Below are 19,316 nucleotides of genomic sequence, written 5' to 3'. Positions count from 1 at the left end.
AATAAAGTTATAGAATAATGGAGGCTCATGAAAGTGGGATGAATGGCATGACAGGTGGAGATACACAGGGAGGAGTGGAACAGATTGAGAAATACTAAGAAGATGGAGTGAATGAAGAAATAAAATTGAGATATTTGTCCATAACGCAGCAAATCTGTTATTTTTTGCCATCTTTTAATCCCGTCTTTCTGATTAATCATCTGATTGCGTTGACCAAACACATCTGCAGAGAGGTGAATGTCAGAAGCACATCCGAAAACCTCTGATGTTACAGGTTCTGCAGGCACACAATACACACACAAACAACACACACGCACACACACAAAACACACACACAACACCCCCCCCCCCAAATGTATTGCTTTAAACACTATTTCAAGCAGCTTTCGGCACAGTGAGGAAATCAGGCGCCCGACCACCGTTTGAAGTCCTATCAGCTCCACTCGTTCCTATCGCCACGCTATCACCCCATCCACTTCTCATTTCTATCCCTTGCTAGCTTCTCCCTTCCTCACTTATCTCCCTTACGCCCCCAGAGATCTTTGCACACTCTCTTAATCATCCCCCTTTGCCTCCCCCCCTCATCTTTTTTCTGACCCAGTGTTGCCCGAGGCACTGAGAGCTTCACTTTCTCTTGTCATACCAGCTGACTTCCATCGCATCCTCTTACTCCCGCCCTCCTCCGTCCTTCTTCTTCTCTCCACCTAACCCTCCATCCGTGGTCAAGGAATACTTTACTGAACTAGTAGTAGTAATACCAGTGTGGAAATATTTCCTCATTCAAACTTTGGCTCAAGTTAAGAAGTGTAAGCTAAATAAGAGCCACACCAACTAATCGGTTGGTTGAAACACTTTTTTCAGTGTTTATGTTTACCTATATCTGTCAATTGAATTCAACGTCCGGACATGCGGTTGTATTTGTGCTATCTTTTGATTTAGAGTTATTTTTTGTCAAGTTAAGCCTCAATAACATTTCTTTGTCTTAAGGGTTTGACGACACGTGTGAATCATTTCTAATATTTGTTTGAAATAGCTTATATTCCGGCATAAGATTGTAAATAAGGTATTAGAAAAAGCAATCGGACCAAACCACTTCGCACAGAGATTGACCTGGTGTGTGAAGGTGAGGAGGTACAGATATATGCAGGATTTAATGCCTACTTTAATTCACTTAACTACTTCTGCTACTTTGAATGTAAAAACAAAACTCACTGTCGTTTCTAAGCGAGAAAAAGGTTAAAATACTTACCATCCCCTTAAACATATACTGAAACCTGTATTCTGTACACTTTCTACCACCAACAACTTTTGAAAAACAATGGGCTTGTTAAAAACTTCACTTGAAAGTGTACGGCTCACAGCCCACACTCCCATATGTGCCAACTGGCTCAATTTTTCAAAATTCAAAATCTTCTGGTTTGTATTAGAAAGGATCTCACTGATTTTCTCTAACAGCTGGGAACTGCAGTTGTTAGTAGGAATAATTCAAACCTGAGTAAACGGTGTATTCGTTGGGGGAGGGGGGGATTAATCCACCATTGGTGCACTGGTGAGAATTTACGGCACCAGGACAGCGTGTGTGGGAGCTGACTTAAATTAAACTCAACTGCCCATGTTCATTGTAATGACGGGATATGTCACCCACTGCAATGCTGTAGCTCACTGATGTGTTTTTAATAGTTTCTGCACAACAAGGGAGATGAATAAACCAAATCAGGCTTGGTATTAAGAGGAGGTAATTATTGGTTTCGGGTCTTTTTCGGCAATTTGTTGGCGATAAAAATGATTGATTGATGGATCCTTTCAAATATCCTATAATCTGCATATAGATTTTTCAGCCAGTGAAGCTACAGCTATATACTGCAGGCTATATATATAGACATTCATAATGATAAGATACATGTATACAATTTATGTTTTGTATGTACAATCTGACTGGAAGGGTGTTGAATAAACATATTGGAGAAAAAAAACTCTGCCCCTCTTCTGTTTCCTTTCCCTCCCCTCCAATTCGTCATCACTCCTACTCGTCCTCCTTCTAAATAACTCCCTCTGTCATCTCCTCCTCACCTTGTCTCCCCACCACCCTCCATCTCTCCTGCCTCGTGTTCCTCATCTTCACGTCTCTATACCTCCCTCCCTCCCTCCCTCTCTCCCTCAGTCCGACGCTTGACGCTGGTGGAGACAGATCGCGGTACTCTCTTCTGCTCCTTGCGGGGAATCACACACTCTTCTGCACCAGATCGAGACAAAGCGAGCCAATCAAATTCAGAGGATGCAGATGCACAGAAATGGACAGAAGAAGAGGAGAAGTGACTGAGTGAAGAGAGGACAAGTGAAAGGAAAGGGAGGAAAAAAATGGAGAAAACCTCCCTGGAGTGGAGAGGAGGTTTCTAAAAATACATGGCAGTTTTTTTCCCTGGCTTTCTGTTATTTTCTCCCTCTCCCTCCCTTCTTCTCTGCTGTTCCTCCTTCCTTCATTCAGTACCTGTTCTGTGGGATTAACATGACTTAAAATTCAATCAGCCTACAGCCTGACGGAAGAGCGACAGAGGAGGCAGACAGAGCACTGCAGCTGTCGAGACCGAGCGAGGGGACGACCGAGGGGAGGAGACAGAGCGAGAGAGAGAGAGAGAGACAGAGAGAGAGAGAGAGAAAGGGGGGTAGACAGGGAGTGATAGAGATAGGGGGGTGAGAGAGAGAGAGAAAGAGAGAGAGACACAGAGAGAGATGGGTGTTTTTCCATGGAGCTGAGCTAGAGAGCGAGCCGTGTTGACAGAGATGTGACGGCTCCAAGAGTCGCGGTGGAATGATCCGGAAAACAAGGTTAGTAACTGCACCTTTTCATCTGGCGGAGGGCAAAACAAAAAGGGGGGGGGGGGAAGACAAAAAGAGCCTGGAAACTTAGAGAGGAATAAAATAACTGTAATGTGCTTTTTGAATTAGCAAAGTTAAACCCGGAGAAGGAGGTAGGAAAAAAAGCAATATCTGAATAGGAATCAATGAAAAGAAATGAAATTCAATTTGATTTAAGGAGGGGGAGAAAATCTGGCGGGGATGCTACTGCACTAATATACATATAAACACTCTGAGGACCACACACAAACACACACACACACACACACACACACACACACACACACACACACACACACACACACACACAAACGACAAAGCGAGTGCAAGATAGCAAGATAATGAGATTGTCTCCTCAAAGGTGTCGGCTTTTGGAGTTTGACAGACAGTGGGGTGGGGGGGGGGAGTGGACAGAGACTTTTGAACTGTCTGACATTCATGGCACTGATCAATAGCCCAATTGTTTCATTACGCGCTGTGTGTGTGCGCGTGAGGGCGCGTGAGAGAGGGATGCAGAGACACGGCTGCATGACTACCTAGTGGATGTGTGCGCGGCGGAGGCGACCGTGCTGGTGCAAGCATGCGTGAACGTGCTGCATGGCCGTGTGCATGTACACGTGTGCATGTACACGTGTGCATGTGCCCGTGCGCTCCTGGGAGTGCAGCGCGCTGAGAAGCGTTAAGAGGGTCTCAGAACTATTGATTCCCTTTGACAGACAGGCGAAGGAGGACGAGTGAAGGAGGGAGGGGGGAGACAAATTGTGTGTGTGTGTGGGGGGGGCAAGGTGGGGCAGAGGTTTCAAAGAGGAGAAAATAATGATTGACAGCAGAAGTCACGGAAGGAGGTATGGTTGTAGAAATGTGAAGGGAAAAGGGAGGTCAAAAAAGGAAGGATGAGTCAAAAAGTGCTAATGGACTCAGCGAGTTGTTTGACGTGAGTGGACACACACAAGAGGAAAGACGGGGACATTACTGGAGCACACCCTCTTCACGCTCTCCATCTGTCTCCTCTTTTGCAGGTTTCTAGCCATCCCTCCATCCCTCCGGCTCACTCCCGAACCTCCTTTCCTGCGCCTCCCTCCAAGGTCATCAACGAACCACTAACTCCATGTGGGAGAGCAGACACTGGTCGCACTCCGCAGAGTGTACAGAGGCCCTGGAAGTCGCTCCGAGAAGTGAGGGATGAGAGGAGGAGGAGGAGGAGAGGAAAAACGTAATGTGTGAAAGGATGAAGCAGTAGGAGAGAAAGCCAGGGAGCCAGATGAATAAATAAGAAGAGAAGAGACACACGGCTGTATGAGCAAGGAGGGAGGGGGTGAAAAAAGGAAGGAGGGAGAATTGAGAGAAGGGGAGGTGAAGATCGCCGCTGACACCAGGATTCTCTCCCTCTCTTGAACTGCTCGACTTATACGGAATCCAGCCACGATGAAATCATATGAGAAGCCATGAATAGGATTTTAAGCAAAGTGGATTCTTGGATCTCTTTTCAAACCGAGGTCTCTGTACCGGAATACCACACCAGGATTGAGAGAGTGATTCAAGGTTTTCTTCATCTATAGAAGCCTAAGAGGATACCGCGGGATTTTTTTTTTTTGACAATGATCTACATCCTCCTTCTTGTGATGTGTATGGGGGCTCTTGTGTGTTGAGGGGAGTAGGACAGGTTTCAGCACAAACGCATAAACTCCCCCCCGCCCATCCACCCACTGCTTCCTTCTGGCCCAACACAAGGAGAAACACCTGGGGGCAGGATCTGTGCTAAACACTCACATATACCCACACACACGCACAATCACACAGCTGGATAACATGTGGAGCTGATTTGGATTATAGAGCCGCACAGACGGAAAAGGTAATGTCCATGTTGCTTCAGATACACACACACGCAACACACACACACACACACTCATAGGTCACCATTGGGGATTTAAATAGACTTATACTCATTTCCTGGAGGCCCTTTCCCTGACCCCAGCAGTTGTACCAAACCCAAAACCTTTCCTCTGACCTACTGATCCAACGAATTGGTGTATATTGGCCCGTGTAAAGGTGAACCCATGTGCGCACGTTGCCTTTCTAATGCTGAATCATTGAGCACATTGATGCTGTGAACAACAGCCACTCACTGAACTGGGAACTCTGTGTTCTCGCACACATACGTACACGTGCACACTCAACGCCTATAAATAATGGATGGCTGTGCATTCACAACAACAACAGTATACTAAGGCAAATGTTTGGCAGGAACACACACACACACACGTCCTCCAACATGGCACCGATGATAGGTTTAACTTTTCTTATCCCTCTCTTCCACACTTTACTGCTCTACATACCCCCCGATACCGAGTAGCTTGCATTCTCTTTTCCTGTGCAGGTTTCAGTGCATGCGAGTGTCAGCCAGAGCTGTCCTGTATCAGATTACTCACTAGGTGCATCTCAGCCTGGCTTTCATCACCTCGCCTTTATGTAATCTCACCAGGCGTGTCGTGTGTGTGTGTGTGTGTGTGTGTGTGTGTGTGTGTGTGTGTGTGTGTGTGTGTGTGTGTGTGTGTGTGTGTTGTGTCTGCAGCATGGTAAGCGTGTGTTGATGCTGCGAGTGTGTGTGTGGTGGTGGCAGCATCCGCAGCACAGATTTAAACTCCCATCGTTTGAGGCCCTTTACGTAAGCCGCGTCGGAGCGAGTGCGCACACACACACACACAATGACACACGGATTTGGCACACTGACACTGGAGATCAGACTGACTGAGTGGATGTACGGGAGGATAAGAGGGCGATGACAAAGAAATGGAGACGAGGGGAGAGGGAAAGTGCGAGGAGGTAAAGAGATACAGGGAGAAGGGGAAAGGGAGAAGGGGGGGAAGGGAAGGGTGACACAGACATACTGATGGGTGCTCAGGCCTGAGAGAGGTCAGATGGAAGGATTGCGGTGAGAGCAGGAAGAAGTGAGAGGCGGTGATTGACTTCAGCCAGTGAAAGAGACGGGTGAATGGAAGGATGAGCAAAAAAAGAAGGGAATAAAAGAGCTTAATTCAGATAAACAGATTGGAAAAGGGAGGGGTAACCAGGAGGCATATGGAGAAGTGAGAAATAATAGAAAAGCAGATATGAAATGTTTGAGCAGCGAGAAATCCCATTGAGCATAGAACTGATTTATTTAACGATAAGTGAGATAAACAAGTCTGGATTGATGGGTTACAAGACAAACCAAAAAAGGTTTTGAAAGAGGCACCAGCAGGGTGGGGAGATAAATTAAGGGTGAATTACCATAGGGAGATAAAAATAGAAAGACAGATGAGGAAGAAATAATTAGAAAGACAGATGGCCATCATTATGTAGCTTTGTACGGTTATACCATTGGCTACAATTAGTCCAACGTGACCCCCAAAAGTCTGTCAAAGATCACTTATGCATGTAGCGCTATTTAGAGATACGGTGAATGAGGTGTTGATTATATAATATGTAACAAGCTGTCAAATTATGAGCCACAACTCGGGTGGGAAGGTGAATTCTACCTTTGAGGAACATTAATTACCCCTGAAACTGAAATAATCTCTGGAAAACACGTGGATCTTTTTTCTTCTGTGAACAATACGCTTTTTTAATAACTAAGACAGAGCTCATTACTTGCTCTGTTGATCGTTTACAGCAGTTTTGACTCTCGCTGTAAACAGGGCCGTCGCTAACTCTGAGGAGATGACTGAATCTTTTTAAAGTGAAACAAAGAGGCCTTTTGATATTCATTATCCAACTCGTGATTCTATAATTGGCTGTGTTCTCCTGCTAGTCGTCAGAAAGCCGAGCAGGTGAGTGACGGTGAAAATAAAGGCAGAATAGAAGAGCGTTTTCACAATTATCTCGTTAATGTGTCCGTGCGGCTCCTTGATACCAAAGGCTACAGTAAGGGAGATGAACAGATGGGATGCTCCCTGTTCAAAGCAGGAGTCGTGCCAAAATGAACAGACTGGCACATGAATGGAGGCATAGAGCGGGAAAAAAAACAGGCAAGTGAATGGAGCTTGTATTTAAGAAAAGTGACGAGAAAACGTTCACATCAACAAACTGACCACTGCCGAGTTCCTCCCACCAATGTTACCGGTGATACAGCTGTCGAGCTATTAATTCTTGCCTTGAAGTCAATAAGAAAAACTAAAGCTACAATTTGAAATTGTTAAGTTTGCAAAGATCCTTTGTAGTTCTTGGAACTTTTAGTCTTGTATTGTTGGTTTTGTAAACAGTGTTTCTAAAACTGGCATAATGGTGGATTTTTTTTAGAGCCATAAAGAGGGATCTCTGTATATAAAAGCAGCTGTGGAGATGAGTGGAAGATTTGAAACTGTGAAACAAGGGGAGGCAGTGTCGGTGTCAGAAAGGTGACACTTGATGGATGATGTGATGGACGAATGAATGACAAATGGTGGAGGGGGAGAAGTGAAGGGGCTGTGCTGTTAAAGAAAGGATGCAAGATCAAAGTATGAGACATCAGGCCCCTGTCAACAGCTGAGGAATGGAGAGGTGGCTGACGGACAGACAGGTATGGAACGATAGCGTGATGAAGAGGAGTAATTGCAGGACTGTTAAAGATAGGGAGGAACTCTCAGAGGATGGAGGGAAACTGGGTAATGAAGAATGAAACGGCAAGTGATGACACTTGAGAGGTGCATGATAAGAGGGAGCGGGGATAAGGGAATAGAGGAATAACAATGTCTGAAAAGAAAAACTACACCTATAAAGCTCTGGCACACCTGGAGGGGAAGGGATGGATGGGTAGAGAAGTGGAGGTATGGATGAATGAGTGGAATAAAACTGATGTGACTGAATTCTGAAAGGATGAGTAATTGCACCGTTAGTAGTCAAACATGGGGAGCGGGGCTGTGGATGAAGGGATGGCATGACTAAGTGGAAGGATGAGAGGCAAGAAGGAAGGAAAGAGGGGGGGAAATCAAAGTGGAAAATGATGAGAGAGAGAGAGAAAGAGGGTGTCACAGCGAGGAGGAGTGACTAAGAGGCTCCCCAGTCAGAGGTGAAAGCAACAAGCCACGGCACAGTGCAGAAGTAAGGAGAGATAGAGGGATGAGAGGATGAGTAATTAAACTGTTGACAGTCTGTTTAGGCGCAGCAGGCGCCTGATGAGCAGAACAAACTGTAACCACGGCAACCGCTGGAGACAGACGGAGGGATGGTTCTGGGGAGGGAGATATGGGGGGGGGGGGGGTTAGAGGAAGGGAGGGTGTCACAGGTTGGAAATTAGGGACAAAAAACACTGAGGAGAAAAAAAGAAGAAGAAGAAGGAAGGTGGAGGTTGAGAAAAATACAAAGAACTGATGCAGGTTTTTACAACCCAGGAGGCCTTGTGAGGAAGTTCTCATGGTGATACTGATTAGAATCTGAATAAGGAATTTCCAAACATTTCCCAAAGTACATATTTATCTTATCTGGGTAACCTGCTTCCTGGAAAAAAACTCTGGAGAGAAAGAGGTAGAGATATTTATAGAAAACCGAAGAAAGCAGCCATACCTCACATTTGAAAAGTTTAAAATGAGTAATTGTAGAAAAACACCACAACAAATGAAATCTATCAGGTCCAATGACTGTCGATACTGTTCCCATTACTCCTCTATGAGCTGCTGACTTTAGAGATTTTAGGGGGTAAAACCCAAGAGAAAAAGGAAACTAGGTTTGAAAGCAGTTTGAACTTGTACAGACAAGCGTGTGAGGGTGCACGTGAAGTGAGTTTCCACACATTAAGCAAAATATTAGAACCATCATCTGTGCACGATGTCCCCGCACGTCTGCTACACAGGCTGGCTGCACCTCTATAACCTCTTTGGCTACACCAAATTTAGCAGATACGTGTGGGTGTTTTGAACGCAGGTTAACCCTCTAAAGAAGGCGATTGACTCCTTTCCCTTTTTACCCCGGTGAGTCATGTCCAACCTCACAAACACCTCGGAAAACATGGCTTTCTTGCCAGTGCTGCATCTTGCACGATGTGTAGGGGGAAAAAAATCAATGTCTGTTCCACGTTGGTCTCAAAAATGCCTCAAACCATATCTCGAACGTTCATGGCTATGTTATGTCAGAGTGCGTCATAATGGTGCACCAGCAAAGGGGCAGTAAAAGCTGATTGTGTCCATTACTACTGCGATAAAGGCAGATGTTAGAGGATCTTTCGGCCAGTTGAAACGGGGCTTATGACAACAATACATTTGCATGTGACGCAACACTACTATCTACAAGCTCACAGTGGTCTGCATTCAGGCGATCCTCAGCAGTTGCAGTGGGTTGTGGATGCTCAAGTGAATCATGGTGCCGACTACAGTGTGCATGATGACTTTCAAAAGGAAACCCTGCTTGTACTCAGTCTGCAACGCACACAGTCTGTCTGACAGCGTAGCACGGAGCGTCCCCGCCTGTATCAGCAATGTTTAGCATCAGGATTTGAGCCGGTGATCGACCAACTCGAGGGAAGCCGTTCTCCCTTCGAACCCCAGTGTAATTTTGCCTTTATTAGTGTGTCCCAACACGTGAGAAATTCTGCTTGTGGTGAGAGGGGCCTCTGTGATCAAACAGGCCTCAACCCAGTGATTGAGGATTCTTTCAATCCCTACGCAACATGTATCTCTTCCCCAAAGACACTTACACTACTCCCACCTCTAATCCCTATGCTGCCGTCTCTCCAATCTTTACACATCCCTCTGTTTCAGACAGGGGGGGGGAGACAGAGGGAGGAACACCTGAGCAATACAGAGAACAACATATACAGGGAGTCTGACTGTGTCTGAGTGTGTGTGTAGCCTGTGTGTGGTGTATTTCCTGTGTGTGTCTTGTATTAATCAATACATCCGTCTCTGTGATTCAGAGGCCTGGTTGGCGGGTCACTGACCTACTGTGCTGGATGCAGAGTGCTGATTGGGTAATTGTTCTCTTACTCAGGCTTTCCCAGTCGAAGGCTGTGAACCCTGCTGACTCACCAAACTTCCACTTGCTCAAACACACACATACAATATTTTTGTTAAGCTTCATCCTGTCGTTTCAAGGTTTATATAATTGACCCCGCTTGGTCTCTGATTGAGCAAGAGACATTGACAGCACAATTGTTAGTATTTTACTCATCGACCATTGTGTGTGCTGGATTTGTCCTGTATTGATTTGTCTCACCTATACGTGGACGCACACACACACACAAAAAATATGGCAATGTTGCAGGAAAGGCTGACATGAAAAAGTGAAGTGGGAATTGAGAGAGAGCAAGCAGTTGAGGTTGTGGGAGAGAAAATGTAGTGAGAGAAAGAAATCAGTTTCGTGTAGCAACAAAAAGGTTGCGCTTGAGAAACATGGGAGGAGGCACAGGAGGGAGGAGAGAGAGAGGAGGAGGAGGAGGAAGGATGAAGGGTGGAGGAGAGGGGCCGAGAAAACTGCAAGCGCATTAGGTTCAGGGTGAGTGGCAGACCTGTTATATTGCAAAACTTATGATAGTGTGCCATGTCCTGCAAAGGCAAATTTGTGGATGTAAGCAGAAGTGTATTTGTAGGTCTGCAAGTTTCAGAAAGAAAGTGTTTGTGTATGTGTGTGTTTGTGTGTGTGTGTGTGTGTTGGTGTGTGTGTGTGTGAAGAAGAGACAAAGCTAGTAACTCTTTAAAGACTGCAAGCACCAGTACACAAAACCACTGCTTCACATGCAACTCATACAAACGCTTAAGTGACCCAAAGTGTAGACTATGGTGCTATTATACATTCAATGACAATAAGGAATAAAAGATTAAGTGGAATTCATTTTCTATTCAGACCAGTTTGAAACAGGCGGATGTTGGTAGTGTGGCAGATTCCAAACTTTTAAGGGTGAGATTGTCATATTGCATCTGTCACTACTTGCAGGTTGTAGCATCTAGGAGGAACTCCTCAAAAGTCAAATTTCGAATTTTGACATGTCTTCCTCACTGAATCTTTGGTCCTCGACTGAGAAAAAGTTATGTTGTCTTTGACGTTTAATAGATGAAAATCTATATATAGAGGATGGTGATTCGGAGGGAGGACATTTATTTTCCCATCGCGTTCAAGCACAAAATAGAAGCTGCATCCAAAGACGAGCATGTGGCAAAAACAAAGACTGTCAGCTATTAATTAAAGGCTTTTATTGGCTCAGTCTAAAACCATGTTACTGTGCTATTTAATCAGACGTAAGTGTGATGTTGCCTTCTGGAGTAAAGGAGCATCAAAAAAGAGAAGGGTATTGAGCTTCCTCTCTGGCACCAATGTGACAGCCATCCACCAATGAAAAATGATCCCTCTCCAAGAATAAAGGCATTCCCGGTATAGCAGAGCTGCCTGAGCCATTTTCAGAACTCGGCGTCCCTCATCTTCTCGACTCTTCCCATTTTTTAACATCACATCCAACTGTAGGACGGTATTACAGTACAGAAGGAAACTGCTACTAACAGAACAAAAAAAATGAAAAGATTCCCCGTGAAGAGAGAATGCACAGCCTGAGGAAGTAGAAATGTGGCCACAAATACCGATCCCTACTCTGTTCAAGACTAGACAACGGATAAAACGTGAAAATTGGAAGGATAACTTCCTGACAGATCACGTATAGACTGCTTCCGTGGCGCGGCCTGTGCCAAAGAAGTGCCAAAGAAAATCACTGTCACCTCCGTTGTTTGCCAATTCAATTTAGCTCCCAGAGAATTTAATCCCCAAGCTGTGCAGCCGTGCGGACTATCCAGTGGGAGGAAACAAAATTACAAAAAACTCAGCAAGGAGTGGGAGAGTGGCTGCCACAGATATAACACAACACTGTTACAGGAGGGCTAAGGGAACCATCAGAGCGGTTTGGTCACAGACGTAGGAGAATAGTCTCCAAGGTCGTTTCCTGTCTTGTTTGGTGCTGAACTTCAGACTCTTCAGTTTAGTCTGAACCAAAATAAAAGGTGGCAAAGGGACTCAAGCCTGAAGTTGGTGATGCTGGTATTATTACAATGGATACCTGGGTCCTTCATTTTCTAGACTCGTCAGATGCACAAACGTCAAAAAATAGATCAATGTCAAGAAACAAAAAGAAACTGGATCAAGTGTTACAAAGATAAGATGCCTTAAGATGAAATATATATTTTTACTGTATTTCGCCATATCTGCCCAAAATGTGGTTGCAATTACTTGGTCACAATCGCTACCGATAGCATTTGAGTTGGAGAGCTTCTGTGATACTCAGCTCTAAACCAGTGATACCAGTTGGGGTACCGGGGGACACAAAATCAGCAACTAAGGGGCCAGTGATGTGAGTTGTGACATCAGGTTCAAAATTCGACTACACTCATAAGGCGGACAAGAGCCCACTTAAGTGCCATGGTTCGCTGCTTGAGATTTTCTTGTCCACCATGTCACAAGACTTCACGGTTCACCAGTTCACAGCCTGTGGTAAAGCAGAACAGTGGGTTAACTCCGCCGCTGGTTTCTCAGAATACCAGGCACCTGTTTCTTCACACTTTACACAGAGAGAGGCCAGGTTACATTGGTTTGTTAACTTTTCATGGCTTTTCCAACTTCAATTATTAACAGAGCTTTCTAAGTTCATTTAAAGACCGGGTTTCTAATCTGTGCGGGGTGGATGAAAAGTGTTGCAGCCTTTTAAAAGCCAAACAAGCTTTTATCAATATTGTGTTCTTGTTCCAAACAGCACATTGGCTTTCATTGTGTCTTTTAAGTGTTGCCATGTCAAAAGATTATAGACGCTTTTCAAAAACGTACTAAAGATAAGGTGCCGTAGCAACAAAATTAGAAATTCCCTCAACTCCGGTAAGAAACTTATTTTTCCAAATGTTTGTTTTATAAAACATGGGGATAAAGATTTTAAAAGTTTTAATGGCCTTCATGCAAGAGCTGTGAGATGTGCCTCGGTGAGACAAGAACAATGTGTTCACGTTTGTTAAACCTGAACCAAAACAACTGTTTAAAAATCTGACTGTGCAATGTTCCAGGAATAGTCACAATTATTAAAATCCTCCAAATAGGACTGGTTCCAACAAGATTCATTCAGCGAGGGTCGTGCATACAGATATGTACACACATGCTGATACACATATACTGCAAACACACACACACACACACACGTATTTCTCCCTTGAACACAACATTCAACGGTTTGGGAGGAATTAGCTGTGAAGGGTATTTCAGAGGCTCTGTATTATTTTGGAGGCCTGCTGTGAGGACACTGCGGTACTTTCATTTTAAAGAGAATAGGCTCCAGTTTTCTTTCTCTCATTTCCAATTTCTTTTCTCTCACTCGCACCATATTCCTCAGGGGTTGTGTAAACTGTTTTCATCGGTAGCCCCCTACCTGTGCATGATAATAAAGACAAAACTAAATGTAGGACGGTTCAACTAGACGTCAAGCAATTAGTGAGTGGCATTAGCAGAATCTGATTCCTTCTTGAGAGGCAGCCTGCACACTTGACGAGGGTTACAGCTTCCTGTGTCTGACAGCTATTGATCTTCACACCTCTCGTTAAAATGCCAAACCAGTCATTGAAATGATCGTTTCTACGTTTTATCAAAACTAACTTTAACAGTTTTAACAACATAATCAAGACTTTCCTAAAAGTACATTACCTAGTACATCATATTTCGAGGTAGTTGACACATTTTAAAGGGTCTTTTTTTAAGACCCTTTAAACCCTACAAGTCAGGAGGATCCAGATCCATGATCTCACACTCTTCGTTTCTGACATCTGATCTTGGTCTAATGTCTAAATCAAAAACTGTACCCCTCTGTGGTGCCTGAATCATGGCTATAAAGTTTGAACGTCATGTTATATGTCCCCAGTCAACCCTTTACCATTTAACGACACTTCTCTTGACCATTAACCCGTGTCCTCCTCCTCAACGCTTCACCTTCCATCCTTCAACCACGTCTCTCTTTCTCTGCTGTCCTTCTGCTCCTCCGTCACAATGGTGATGCCTTGCAAACTCATTTTAAACGCAGCTCTCCGTTCTCATAATCAAATCCACTCTTCTCTCTCTCATCCCTCTCTCTGACGGTGATGGATGGCGGCCTTCACCCGTTTATCGCCTTTACATATTTCTCAGCCCAGCCGCTTAACGACACACATTCATACACACCCACTCTTCGCCGTTCTGACTTTCCTTATTCCTCAAGCTCCTACTCTTTTCTTCCTTCTTTCCCACTCCGCTGCTCCTTGCAGTACTCGGCTTCCATCTTGTGCACTCTCCTCCCATTTTCTTCCGCCTCTCCCCCCCACTGTGTTTCACGCAGTTAGCCTCTCGTCGCAACCTTTGCTTATTGTTCGTTTTCATTACCAATACTGTTACCTCTCTGCCTTTGCTCTCTATACATGCTGCATGACTAAAGCGGACAGAATATGACAAAGAATGACAGAGAATTGATAGTATCTAAAGGACGAGTGGGCTCACAGTACACACACGACTGCCGCACGAAGAGGCTATGTGGGCGTTCTTTTGTTCCTTGCCAAGAGAGAGTGTGAGTATTTGTGAGTGTGTGTGTATGCGCCGGCCTCCCTATAATTATGATTGTGTGGGAAGACTGTTTTGGCATGCTCACAGTTGTTTCTGAGTGCACATGCTCACCTAGTATTGGAAGCCCTGATTGTGAAAGAGCGCATGCTACTGGGCCTGAGTGCGGCTGAAAGAATTCCTGGGTGAGCGTGAAAAGGCTGCCTCCAATGTTCCGTCAATGTGTTCGTGCCAACAGAGCTCGTGGGTATTGTGAGATCAAACGCCGCAGCAGAGCGAGAGGTCACGTGAGCAGCTCCGTCCGTGTTGATACTCGAGTGACATCACTTTCGATACTCGCATTCATCGTTATGTTCGACTTCCCGTCAGACATCAGCCTCCTCGCGTTGCCGTGGTGACTGGCTGTCAGTGATTCTGACTGAAGCCTGGTGGTGCACCTATTCACACTCCAATCAGATCTGTGGATTACTCAGCATGTGATAATAGGCTTTTGAGGGCTAATACAAATCCCCTTGTTTATAAACAGCGCAACATTCCCTAAGTCGATTGGAGTCGATTACGGGCTAATGGCATTGGCCAGAGTAGATGCATAAAAAAAAAAAAAAAGACATAGTCCAATATGCAGATTTGGAATCACACAGTTTACAAACAGTAATTGTGTTTGGCATTTCAGAGGCCCTGAGTTTTATAATATCCCACAGAGTATTATAGACCAACGACGAACTCAAGCCTTACAGTGCAATAGGTCTTCCATGTGAACTCACAGAGACACCTCCAAACAGACACATTCAAGCTTTTAAGTCACGCCTGCAGCGCCTCTTAATTGCACGGGTTCAGGTCAGGTTCTAAAGAATCCCCCCAAAAACACCGCTTATGTTCCACGGCCATTAGCAGCTTCGTGTTTAACAGGGTTTAGTTCCAGAAAAAGGAAGGTTCCACCCTCCCCAGGCTGTGGTGGGTGTTCAAACAGAAACTTTGGGAAGTTAGGGTGAGTTTTGGTTCAGCCTAGCAGCTCCCAGCCACTCTCCAACACTGGAGGTACTGGGGAGTTCTTTCCACAGACGCTTTTAGCTCATGTTTCCACGCTCTTAGTTCATGCAGCAGTTCCGCTCAACCCCAGCCGACAGCCTCTTGCTCTCTGGAGTGTTGTTGGTTCATGCAGGGTTGTGTAGGGAGTGATCTCCCAAAATAGATGGAACAAAAGTGAAAAAACAAAACATAGTTATTGGAAACCATATGGTAGAAATGTCCAGGAGCACACAAACATCTGACCACATGCGCATGGAATTATTAACCGCTCTCGTTCTTTTCTTTTTTGTTTACTCCCCTCTGTGTCTCTCCATCATCCATCTTATATTGACTTACTCCGTTTATTCTTTACTTTATGAAAAGTGTCAAGCAGGCTTGGCACCAAAGGGGTTTCGGCCTTATTGCTGCACTGCGATGTCTGCTGCGCACTTTGTGTGTGATCAAGAGAGCGAGGGATTGTGTGTGTGTGTGTGTGTGTGTGTGTGTGTGTGTGTGTGTGTGTGTGTGTGTGTGTGTGTGCGTGCACTCCCACATCTGTGTTCCCCTCTTAAGTGCAAGTTCAGCAGCAAACTCTTAAGAGCATGTGAGGTCTTCCAAAGTGCAGTAAAAATGTGAAATTAAATCGCACACAGGAACACACAGCACACACTTGACAGGTGTTGCCTGTATGTGTGTACCCTGTGCAGTCAAATACCTATAAATACACACACACATTCAGATACCGACACACACTGTACTGCACCTATGCTGCATTGTTACAGTGTGTAAGATAAAACTTTATTGATCTGCAGCCATGCAATTCTACTGTGGCAGCAACACAAGAAACAGGCCATAAGAGGCAGGTTAAGATAAATTCAGGATTTAAAAGCAGTATGAAATATCCCCAATAAATGGGATAGGGCATAAAGAACATGCAGCAGGGTACATAAGACGATGTTGAGAGGAATAGAAAGGGCAAGAGGAGGGGTGTTAACGAATGGGATAGGGTGTTATCCAGCTTTATGGGTCAGATCGATCAGTAAGTGGATAGATTGGTTACACCCGACTTTGTGTGTGTGTGTGTGTGTGTGCGTGTGTGCGTGTGTGCGTGTGTGAGTGTGTGAGTGTGTGAGTGTGTGAGTGTGTGAGAAAGCTTCAATTCTGCACTGCTTGAGCTGCAAATGAGATCTGCTCCCTAATAGAGGAAGAGCAGGAGATTAAGGGGAGAGGGAGATGCCGAGGTGGAAGGAGAAAGATTTCAAGGACGTTAAAAATGATATGAGGAGGAGAAGTAGTGAAGAAGTGGTAAGAGAAAAATGAAGGCATAAGGGGAAAAAAAGAAAAAAATCAAGAGATGAAGCAGATGGGGAGGAAGGATGGGGCAGAAAGTTTGATGAATGAAGGAGGTGAGGGAGGAAAGGAAAAGCAAGGAGTAAAGGTATTTGAGACAGAGGGAGCCAAATCTGTGTGTGTCTGTGTGAGAGAGACAGAGAGAGAAAAAAGGAGGAGCAGAAAAGGGAAGGAGATACGGAGGGCAACAGACTCAGCCTGCGATAGAGAGACAAGACAAAAAGACAGGAGGCGGAGGAGGGGAAAAAGGAGAGACGGTGGCGAGGTAGAGCTGTGACTGATAACATTGTCGTACTGAGGTTGCCTCAAGGGCAGACATGATGGAGAGAAAGAAAGAGAGGGAATGAGACATAAAGAAAGAAAATGCGGAAATTTACAGAGCAGCCAGAGGCGCACAGGTTTATAAGACGGAAGGTGAGCAGGGATGGAGAGAGGTAGAAAACACAGGGAGGAGCACTGCAGTGAGGGAGCACGGAGGGCGAGGAAACAAAGAATCAGAGGATGAGGAGGAGAGGGAGCTAAGTGCCGCGCCGCAAGGGGAGGGCGAAGGTGTGGATTGACGTGACACAAGCAGAAGGACGAGGAGGCGATCGCAGAGAGAAAGGAGGTGAAGATTAAGGGCGAGGGGAAAGAAAATCCGCCATGGATGAGGAGAGCAAGTTATTAGGAGAGTGAGAAAGCAGTGAGAGGGGGAAACGAACGATGGAAGTGAGGAGTGGAGCAAACATAAAGGTCGAATGAAGGAGTGGAGCGCAACAGGGGAGCGCGTAAATGTATTGACATTCAGCGTGCTGCGGGTAGGGCGAGCTGTCTGAGCAGCGAGCATTAGCAAAGTACAGGGGTAAGCCGGTGGAGCCAGGACTGATGAGCTGTTCTCGCTCTACAACAACGGTGGATGCGAGGACTTTTCAGGGACCAGCCCAGAAGAGACATTTATACGTTCTAGGTGGCGTTTTCACATTTAGGTATGCACGCCTCCACAAGGACTTCCTCTTTTCGTCTGCTGCAAAGCTATGTTTCGAAATTTTGAAACTAATGCCAATAGGGTGTGTGTTGGCTTGAAAAGGGGAGTGAGGAGAGAACAGCTCGCGAGTTGGAAGTCCTAGAAAAGCTTGAAACGGCAGGCTTCACTTTGAAAATATGTCAACGCTACACCCCAGCCGATCCCATTGGCTCTCTCATTGCAGCTACGCCCCCAAAAACCCATTAGCGCACAATGACAGACAAGACGGCGACTTTTTCGCTTGCTGACTTCTGTCCATGGTCTCTAATGCAGAGGTGTATGTCTCTCCAGCTTCTGTCAATCACAGTTGGATAGAAATGATAGGTTGTGTTTCTTTACAGTCCAGTGAGTGCCTCGGACACTGCTTCTTTTTCCAGACAACTTTATTTATTGATGGCTGTCGGGACGTGAAGAGGTTTTCAACAAATGAGAGATTTCAGAAATAACTTGCCATCCTTAGTTTTTAGGTATTTTGGATTAAGTAACGCTAATAAAGAAAGTGGTGGCTTCAAATTTCAGACACTGTTGCCTTAAGCCTCCATGAATGGACCTGCACCTGTCTTTCGGCCCAATCTATCAAATTAAACTGCATTTCTCTCCTTAACTAATAGCCCATTGGTTTTATGTTCCACCCAAACATCCTGTTTCAAAAAGGAAATGCATGACATTAAGGAATTAATGGTGCAATTCACCGGAGCCATAAGTAATCCATATGTAATCTGTTCCCGTCATCTCAAAACGGATACAGCTTATTTCCCTCCTTCTCTTGGCTTTAACTCTGAGGGCATGTCGGAGCCCGAGATAAAATGTATCATCACTTCTTTATCTCTTCAGTGAAGACCGGCAGGTTCAAAGACGGGACATTGTAGGCCAGACTAATATCCAGCTCACATTTTGGAAGTAGACCAAAGCTAATTGAGTAGTGAGCAGGAGAATGCCGAATGTGACTGGAAACCCCGGTGCTTTAATTTCCGAAGCTTCTTCAATGTTGGAATCAGGAGCCGAACCCTCTTCCAGTTTCACTTAGGCAGAGGAAATCCAGCGCTTATGGTGGACACTATGGAGACACCAAATTTAAGTTTAGGTGTAGTTGTTACACATTGCGCATCACTTCATTATCACCGGGCTCATGCCACTACTTCGCTTTCACAAGTCTCCAGATTGCTACGCGTAAAAAAACCACCTGTCTTCCTCTGACTACGTAGTTTCTCCTCATCTGCCGCTGACTCACCGCCTCATCCCGTCTCCACGCTCTTGTCACCGTGGCTGCGACTGTTATCAACACCCACTGTCACTCTCTGTGTCCGGGTTACAGTTGCTATGACAACTATTTTTGCATGCCAATCAGTGGCGGTGACTCATCTCTGTACCTGGTCGCGGCCGCGGCTGTGTTCAGGGACGTACGTGTCACAGAGCCTGTGTTTACTGGGAGATTTTCGGTGTGTCTGAGATTACAATGGGACCATCTTCATGTTGTGCTCCGCTAAGCCCACTGAGACCTACATTGCCCGACTTGAGTCTTGCTGTGGAAACGGGGCTGACATGCCGGTGACCCAATTTTGAAACCCTGACACACACAGTCTTAAGAAGGGTCCTATGATATAAC

General features: G+C 45.3%; 1 protein-coding gene across 2 annotated transcripts in view; it reads right to left on the bottom strand.

The window, feature by feature from the left end:
- The window catches only part of pcxb (pyruvate carboxylase b), a 256,790-nt gene that overhangs the window by 72,104 nt on the left and 165,370 nt on the right, over positions 1-19,316 (bottom strand). The gene's annotated exons all lie outside the window — the stretch shown is intronic.

Source organism: Platichthys flesus, chromosome 24 (assembly GCF_949316205.1).
Source record: "Platichthys flesus chromosome 24, fPlaFle2.1, whole genome shotgun sequence".
In the NCBI taxonomy this organism is placed as follows: Eukaryota; Metazoa; Chordata; class Actinopteri; order Pleuronectiformes; family Pleuronectidae; genus Platichthys; species Platichthys flesus.
This window is presented reverse-complemented; position numbering and strand designations above follow the sequence as displayed.